The 9829-nt window shown below is 44.3% G+C and overlaps 1 long non-coding RNA gene across 1 annotated transcript; it reads left to right on the forward strand.

Moving 5' to 3' along the window:
• The first annotated feature begins 2645 nt into the window (after nt 1–2645).
• LOC148685674 (uncharacterized) lies at nt 2646–8953 on the forward strand. The gene is made up of 2 exons (XR_015950236.1): nt 2646–8516; nt 8601–8953. It is a non-coding gene; the product is annotated as an uncharacterized LOC148685674 (long non-coding RNA).
• The last annotated feature ends 876 nt before the right edge of the window (nt 8954–9829 follow it).

Genomic DNA, 9829 nt, shown 5'->3' on the forward strand with positions numbered 1-9829 from the left:
TTTGTGTGTGTGTGTGTGGAAATAAAACACAGGGTGAAGAACTTCCATTCAGCATCCGGAATCAAACCAAGGGTACTATTGAAGAGGGGGCAAAATCTGCCTTCCAATCCTGGGATAACCACAGGATGGGGGCAGGATTTCCCCCCTACCTTAAATTGCCCTCTACTGTGCTTCCTCTACTTCCCCCCACAGATTAGAGTCATTTGCTTCCATGTTGGAGATGTGAACTCTCCCTCTACAGTGACCTAGTGGAAGGAGGGGGCTGATGTGGTTTCCATTGCAGTGATACCAGACATTGCAGCCTCTTTATGTTGCAGAGACTAATGGGAGCCATTCATGTGTATGGGAGAAGGAAAGGATTCAAGGACAAGAAGAACCCCACTGGGTCCTGACCCCGAGACCCATCTAGTCCACCATTCTGTTCCCACAGTGGTCAACCAGGTGTTGATAGGAAGCCCACAAGCACCCTCTTGTTTATGTTCCCCATAAATGGATTCAGAAGCCCACTGTCACTGATGTTGGAGGTGATCTCATGACTGGTAGCCATGGCTAGTTTTCTTTTCCCTCAATGTGTCAGATCCCCTTTTAAAGCCGCCTTAAGTTTGTGGTGATCCCTAGGCCCTGAAGCAGCAAATTCCAGTGTTTTAATGATGTGCTGCTATGTATATTTTTTGCCTGCCCTGAATCTTAAGAGCATTCAGCTACACTTGCATGACCTCAGTTTCTAGTACTGCGAAAGAGGGAGAAAACTGCCACAGTTCTACTTTTTTATATAAGCAGAGACTTTTAGGGAGGCTTTTGGGTCTAACTGAAGTTACGGTAGCAATAAGAAAAGCACATAATAAGAACTTCACCGGCTATGAAAGGCACCGTGTTGGCATTTTAATTAGCTGGCCTTTTTAATGCTTGTGTACTAGCTTGGAAGAATTTTAATACAACAATTAAAGCCGGGGCCTATCTCCTCGCTGTTCTGTGTCCTCTGGGGATTTCCAGAGGCAGTGGAAGCTTCTCAGACTGCGGGGGTGGGGGTGGGGGCCCACTTTGCTTTTCTCATTAATTTTTTTCAAAATGCGGGTTGCTGTAACAGATGCATAGTGATATAATAAGATGGTGGAGTGGGGAGATGTTCTGAGAAAAGGAACTTTCTCTGCCAGGAAATCAGTGACATGAACAATATTGGCTTATATATCTTTTAACTGCAAGAATGAGTGTGCCACACATACTGTAACCTTAGCCCAGAAGAAATTCTATTTCTGAATCTTTAGGGGTGCATCTGTCCAATCAGAAAGAACCTTCTAGAACCTTCTTTAAATATAGCATCACCACCTCCATTCCTCACTCATGGGTTCTGACAGACATTGGGTCAATTTGAGACAGCACTGACTCACTTGTCTCCCTCCTGACCACAAAGTAGTAGCAGGAAAGGACCTTCCTGACCCGAATACTGTTTATCATTTTACCCTTGCCATGTTACCCTACCGATTTATACATTCAATCCAATTATTATTATTATTATCATTTAAAAGCCTGCCAGTTGAATATCAGATTTAAAACTAACTCATATTGGCTCAAGTTCTGAAAAGCTGGGAAACTGGAAACTAAAGCTGATGCCTTGTGCTCAAATGACACAAATATGTAATATGTTCAGACCTTCTGGTCAATAATCAATAATCTGGCTGCTGCATTCTTTACCAGCTGTAATTTCCGAACTGTCTTCAAAGGCAGCCCCAGGTACCCTGTTTCTCCAAAAATAAGACGTAGCCATAAAATAAGACGTAGCAGGATTTTTAAGCATTCAAGGAATATAAGCCATACCCCCAAAATAAGACATAGTGATAGGCACAGCAGCAATGCTGGCCATGGCAGGAGGAGGAGGAGAAAAATAAGACATCCCCTGAAAATAAGCCATAGTTGGGGGGGGGGGGTTGAGGAAAAATAAATACAAGACGGTGTCTTATTTTTGGAGAAACACGGTATACAACGCATCAGTGCAATCTAACCTACCGGTAGATGCTTTTGAAGATGCTTTGCAATATATATATATATATATATATATATATATATATATATATATATATATATATAAATGTAAACTGGGCATGTGGGTTAGTATCCACCTCACACCAAAACCGCTTGACCGATTGCGTTCAAATTTGGACACAATGTCACATGTGAATAACCGAGTGTCCACATACCATTTGCTTACACAGATGTCACCCCAGAACAAGGTAAAACCCTGTTTTTTGAAGCTCAAAACCCACACAGCAGACCCTGCCAGGCATGCTGGGAAAAGAACCAGGTTGCAAATCAACGCCCTCTAGTGACAGCTACACTGGTACTACATCTATAAAACCTTTCCTCTCAACAGCACCTCAGCTCCCATTTACATACTAGGCCGAAGCTTTTATAGACTAGGCCAGATGGAGGTACTGACTCGCCTGGGTGGGGGTTGGGGGGAGGAGGGGACGGGATAAGTCAGGACACGATTGGACCAGTCACAGGGATGAGCCAGGGGGTGGGGGGAAGAGGGGGTGTGATACGTCATGGGTCAGGACAGGGTGGGGAAAATCACAGGGATAAGCCGGGGGTGGGGGGAATCACAGGGATAAGCTGGGGGGAGGAGGGGTGGGATACGACATGGATTGGCACAGGGTGGGGGCAATCACAGGGATTAGCCACAGCAATGCGTGACAGGGCCAGCTAGTTTTCTTATATCTCCCCCCCCTTTCTCATAGAAGCCCCTTTCTTTAGTGGGCCTCAGAAGGACATTATGTTCAGAACTGAAAATTTGATTTGAAACCTTGTTTAGACTAAAGAGTTTCTGCTGCATTTGAGATTTGAATAAATAATCCATTCAGCAGTCAGAAAGACCTGGCATTTGTTTGGCATGCCCAAGGTATCTTTGCATGGCTTAGAATAGCTGATCCAGCAGGCGAGCGAGCAAGTCTACCCAGGCATTTGGGCTAAGTGCAAAGTTGAATGAAGCATCCTCTTGTATCTTATTAATATTTAGGGTCTTCTATCAATGATTCATTTCTCCAGGGTGTTTTTTCCTCATCTCAGTGCCATCAGCTTAACTTGCATAACTTCCCTGGGTACTGAGATAAGAACTTTACTTCTTGCATCTGCCAAGGCTTTTTCTGAGAGAACTTCCACAGACATGTCACATATTGTATGATGTCAGAGAACTAAGGATCAAGGAGTGAAATGTAGAAGAAGCTTCACCACTGGGATTTCACAAAGTAAAAGTAAATCTGCTTTTTAGAGTCATTCGTAATCCTGATGAACAACAAATTTCAAAGATGAATAATAATAAGCCTAGTTTTTTTTGTTTTGTTTTTTACAAATATACATAATAACATAACTGCCAAGTCTCCCACTGAAAAATGTGGGATCAGCAGTGGCGCGGCACCGGAAGTTGCATAGAAGCAACTTCTGGGGCCGCTCTTCCCATGTGTGGGCACTGGAAATCGGGCAGAGCAGCACCGGAAGTCGCTTCTACGCATGCCTGGCAGCCATCTTGGTGGTGGCCACATGGCAACAGCCATCTTGGTGACAGCCGCCGCCATGCGGCCACCACCAAGATGGCCGCTGGGCATGCATAGAAGCAACTTCCGGTGCCGCTCTGCCCGATTTCTGGTGCACACACATGGGAAGAGCAGCACCCAAAATGGAGGCTCCCTGGTAGGTAGGAAATCCGGGGGATTTCCGGGATTTTTCTCCATTCGGGAGAACAGCGGGAAACGGATTAAAATCCAGGGGTTTCCCACGAAAAACGGGATACTTGGCAGCTAAGCATAATAATCAAGGTACAAAAAACTATAGGCCAAAAGGATCTTTCAGCACCATCTTAAGCATGTTTACTTGGAAGTAAGGTCCCCTGAGTTCAATGATCACAGCCCTAGCCCTGTTTTCATTAAAAAACAAAACAAAAAAAACTTCACTGCACTGCAAATGCTTCTGAAATGGAAAGGGGTTTCCAAAGCAGTTTGTGTTATGGCAGCGGTCACAAATGTGGTGCCAAGGTGCTCACCAGTACCTCCTATGGCACTTGCAAAAGGTCTCAATAAATATCCGAACTCAGCTCCTACCGGTACATTAAACCACAGCCCCTTGAACATGCTCACATTTCATTCCATTCAGCAAAAGAGGAGAAAAGCAAAGAGTTTTCAAGCAGATTGCACATAAAGAACTAGGAGGGAACATGATTTCCATTTCCGCAACAAAACCTGATAAAGTATGCCCTTGCGGGAGAACCACTGCTCTCATCTTTCTGGAATTTGGCAGGCTTTATTGCCTCAGAACAGGGAAACATGTCTGGAATTTAAATGTATTTACAGCGGTACCTCAGGTTAAGAACTTAATTCGTTCTGGAGGTCCGTTCTTAACCTGAAAATGTTTTTAACCTGAGGTACTGCTTTAGCTAACAGGGCCTCCCGCTGCTGCCACCGCGCGATTTCTGTTCTCATCCTGAAGCAAAGTTCTTAACCCGACGTACTATTTCTGGGTTAGTGGAGTCTGTAACCTGAAGCGTCTAACCTGAAGCATCTGTAACCCGAGGTACCACTGTATGGCAAAATTTTTTAAAACTCAGATACTTAAAAAAAAAGTTTCTCTGCACAACAACCCCCCTGGGTGAATCATCACCTGCAATTTGGCAGGCTCAAGTCACTCTGGAGGGACTGCAAATTCCAGCCACTTCTGTAAAAAAATATTTATTTCCCACATCAATGTACTGTAAATGGGGAAAATAGAGTTTCTGATTAAGCAGGTCAAATTTGGGACCTGGATAACAAACTGAATCAGAATGACACAAGCAGATCTAAAACCTTATCAGGCTGCTTCCAAGTATTAAAGACACAAGGCAAATTTTGTTGGTGCTGCTAACTGCTTGTTTCTATTAACATCCAAATTATGCAGATTGATTAACCCATATGATTGACTAATATTTCTTAAATTGGGGGATAGCCTAATGTTTAGAGGATATGCACTGCTCTTCTAAGACCTGCCAGACTTTTCTGATGCCCACACAACAAACCCTGGCTGTGATCCTAAAGCCACTTACAGGATAGTAAATCACACAGTAATCAGCAAGACTAATATCTGAGAAAACATGGTTAGGACTACATTGTTTGAGTTCCAAACAGCTCCTTCCACTAGGAAAAACATTGGCCTGCACCTGACCAAGCTGTTAGCTCTCTTTTTCCACTGGCAGCAGATTCAACCCTCCATTGTGGACATAATTGATAAAGGGAGGAAAATCTTTTTTGTTTTTTAAGTGTTGCACTCCTGTTGACAAGGCTGTGTGTTTTATTGCTGGTGTTAAAAGTGGCTGCGTTGGCATTCAGAAGCAATTGGCTTGGAACCTTATTGCTTTCAATAAGGACTTTCAATAAGGGACGCAGGTGGCGCTGTGGGTTAAACCACAGAGCCTAGGACTTGCCGATCAGAAGGTTGGTGGTTCGAATCTCCGCAACAGGGTAAGCTCCCGTTGCCAAAGTGCAAGTAGATAAATAGGTACCGCTCCAGCGGGAAGGTAAACGGCATTTCCGCGTGCTGCTCTGGTTCGCTAGAAGCGGCTTAGTCATGCTGGCCACATGACCTGGAAGCTGTACGCTGGCTCCCTTGTCCAATAAGGCGAGATGAGTGCCGCAACCCCAGAGACGGTCACGACTGGACCTAATGGTCAGGGGTCACTTTACCTTTATACCTCAGAGATCTGACATGAGGGAGCTACTTTCTAACACTTTGTTTGTTTGTTTTTGTTGCAAAAATACCCTCTCCTACTGATATAGCAGCCATTCCACACTTTAAGAGTTTATAGCACTGGCTTTCCTTAGGAGTTTATTCTCATTGATCATCAAGAGTCCTAATATTGCACTTTCTAAGGAAGGGAAGAAATAAAACAACTTCCTTTGATCAGGTACTCTACTATATATGGAATCGAGAACAGATGCTCTGAGTATTGTCAGTGAGCCAAAACAAGAAAATATCAATTACTGGGACGTGTATCATCAAACGCATGGTCATGTTGCATCTAGTGTCTAGAGTCCTGTCTGAGGAAAGCAGTTGCAGCCAAACTAGGCAGGGGACAGGCTAAATTTGGGCACAAACTAAAGCCAAGTCAAAGTGGCCAATGGTAAGGCATTCTGTACAGCAGTGACGGGAGACTTGCAGGCCTCCAAATCTTACTGGATTCTAACTTCCACCAGCATGGCCAGCGCTCGGGGATCATGGGTGGCATAGCCCCAAATATTTGCATGGCCACATGTCCCCCACCCCCCTGCTGTACATAGAGGTTAGGGTAGCAGTCTAAGAAAGTACTTGTGGTTACCAATGTCCGAACACCTCACATACTCATGATAATAGCAGATTGCTACATACCTGGCCAAATGAAGCCTACAAGCACGTTAAGGAACAGGCAGTTTCACTGCTTTGCAATCAAGGGCCCAATACCGCCTAATGCATTTCTGGCTAGAAAATGTGTGCAGACCAGGTTGCGCTAGAAGCTGTGGCACTTCCATATTCCATTCACCTATGAGACACCCTGAGGTGTCTATGCAAACTTGTATTGCTGCTCACTAATCTCTTCCCTGTTGTCTTTGTCCATGGAGTTTTCTTGGCAGGGATACTGGAGTGGCTTGCCAGTTCCTTCTCCAGGTGGATCACGTTTAGTCAAAACTCTCCACTATGACCTGTCCATCTTGGGTGGCCCTGCATGGCATAGCTCATAGCTTCTCTGAGTTATTCAAGCCCCTTCGCCACGACAAGGCATTGATCCATGAAGGGGAACATGCTTTTGAATTATGCTTTTGAATTATGGTGCTGGAGGAGACTCTTGAGAGTCCCATGGACTGCAAGAAGATCAAACCTATCCATTCTTAAGGAAATCAGCCCTGAGTGCTCCCTGGAAGGACAGATCGTGAAGCTGAGGCTCCAATACTTTGGCCACCTCATGAGAAGAGAAGAATCCTTGGAAAAGACCCTGATGTTGGGAAAGATTGAGGGCACTAGGAGAAGGGGACGACAGAGGACGAGATGGTTGGACAGTGTTCTCGAAGCTACGAACATGAGTTTGACCAAACTGCGGGAGGCAGTGCAAGACAGGAGTGCCTGGCGTGCTATGGTCCATGGGGTCACGAAGAGTCGGACACGACTAAACGACTAAACAACAACAACAACAAAATAATCTCTTCCCTGTTGCAATTGCTGTTTCAATTGCTAAAGCTAATATGAACCCCCCACTTTCATCCCTAGGTATGCACTGAGGGCTTATCTACACTTCCTCTTGTTCCACTACTTTCCCTTGGGGAAAACTGCTCTTTAGTGCTTAAAAGGAGCAAACGGCAATTCGGGTTTCCCCCGAATTGCTATTTGTTTCGATCTATCACTAAAGAGCGGATTTTCCCTTGGAAAGGTGCAGGGCAGAATAAAAAACTGCTTCCTATGCACGGTGTGGATGAGCCCCCAAAAGAGTAGAAAAAGTATACCTTTTCAAAACAGTGAATGCGGTCCATTAGAGAGTTTTAAGTGGAGTAAACAAGCTTGCTTTAGGTGATCTTAAGTGTGTGCCTTGAGACATAAGGGGGAAATAACAATGACATGTCCCTATGGGGGTGACAGGGATAGTTTATAGTAGATTTTCTCTGACAGAAAAGTGAAATGTGTGGTCACTTGCGTGTCTCTGACTATCAACATCACAATATATGGAAGCTTGTTACGCGTCTGCAGCAAGAACAGAGTAAGTGGTGGTGATTTGCTGCTTGCACATGCCAAGCTGGTCTACAGGGGAGTCTAATCCCCACAGGAACACTGACTCCCAAATGGAAACATGGGAGCCAGCCTTATTTCTTGCAAGCCACCTGAGACCCTGCTCAACAAGCAGAACTCTCAAATTTTCGAAGAACAACGTTGGCAAGTGTAAATCTAATGGCTCACAAGAGAGGCCAATGCCTCACTCCCAGAAGCAGGGTGGGGATGCTGTTAAAAGCAAGTCGGATGCCTGATGCAGTTTTAATGCAAAGGAAGTGTATCAAATAGCAGCCTGCTTTTTATTTTTAATGTTCCAGTTCTTCCCTTCCCTTTCTTTCTCTCCCCAGTGTAGAATGAGAGGAAGAAATCAACAGGCCCTAAATGCAACCAAATCAACAAGGCAGCTAGCAGACCCTACGTATATATTTTATTTATATGCACCATGACTAGCGACCTCGTAGACAATAAAATGGAAAACCCATCTCCAGTGAAGTGTTTTTGACCTTTCTCTCGGTGTGTGAGAGAGCGTGGGAAAGTGAGAAATATTTTAATGACAAGAAGTGAGGAAACTGTATAATACTGTATGTCCTAAAGACAAAGAATATGCAGTGGAAGCTGGCAAAAAAAAGGGTGCAAAGCCTAATGAAAGAATTAGTCTTCTTGTACATTCAATAGATATATTGCATCCAGCTCCCCATTGTGGAGGCATCTGAAAACTAGGACCACCCTGATCCACCCTGTTATCTTGGGATCAGACTGATTCAGTAGGTCTCTCCTTTTTCATGGTTTCTCATTTTTCTCACTCATGCTTCCCTCTCATTCCTTCCTGATGCCCTGTTCTCTGACAGCCCTAGATGACCCAGGCCTACTCAACAAGTAGTGATCCAGGACTGTTTCAACCCAACCGGATCCTGCCCTGATCCTTGGCCCAATTTGGATTAGGATTCAATCTGGTGTACCATCCTGCTGAAAACCCATTGAGTATCAAGAAGATGATAGACCATCAATTGTCTGCCATTACAGTCGTACTTTGGATCCCAAATGCCTTGTGAGTTGAATGTTTTGGCTCCCGAACGTTGCAAACCCAGAAGTCACTGTTCCAGTTTGCAAACATTCTTTGGAACCCAATCAGAAGCAGATTTCGTTCGACTTCCGAGGTACCACTGTAGTTTTAAATAAAATACTCTTGTTTTAAAAATCACATCAAAATGTACCTCAGTCGTATGAAAGGCCTGAGCTGACATATATCCTGTGACTCAATGGGAGAGTTTCAAGAATCTGGCAACTGAGATCCATCTTTTGATGAATTATCCACGCTACAAGGGTTGTTTGCGCTTTCCTCTTTTGCTTGTTAGCAAATAAGACAGTATTTACTATTCATTGCTTGATTAATATTTTATACAGCATGCACAAAATATTAATCAACTGCCATTAGACAGTATAGCTTGATTTCTAAGTGTATGTCCATACATACACCTAACCCATTGTCAGTGAAATCAAATATTCCACTTACACGTGTTACATTAAGCAAAGGTGTAAATAGGTCTCAACTCGCTCTTTAAAGATATAGGGAGCCCCACCACACACACAGACACATGCAAACACTATGTACCACACACATAAGCAGACATCCCCAAACTTCGGCCCTCCAGATGTTTTGGACTACAATTCCCATCTTCCCCGGCCACTGGTCCTGTTAGCTAGGGATCATGGGAGTTGTAGGCTAAAACATCTGGAGGGCCACAGTTTGGGGATGCCTCCACATAAGCCTCAGATGCTCGACAGCCATCTCAGTGGAGTAAGCAAAGTAAACCTTCTGACATGTCATATTTCTGCTTGTATATCCTTTCTAAGGTTGCAAGTCTGTTTACACTTACCTGAGAGTCGGCACCACTGAGCATAGTAGGACTTATATACATTGTTCTCTTGGCCACCTCCAACATAAGCATCATGTTAACAGTGTGAGGGGATGTTCTGCTGTATTTTACCTCTCAAAGTCTTTAATCTTTGGCCCATGAGCAAATCAGGCCAGAAGTTGCTTTCCCGCATGTATTCAATTCATTCCGTTTTTCTTTCA

The sequence above is a fragment of the Zootoca vivipara genome, chromosome 5, assembly GCF_965207765.1.
Source record: "Zootoca vivipara chromosome 5, rZooViv2.hap1.1, whole genome shotgun sequence".
Classification (NCBI taxonomy): Eukaryota; Metazoa; Chordata; class Lepidosauria; order Squamata; family Lacertidae; genus Zootoca; species Zootoca vivipara.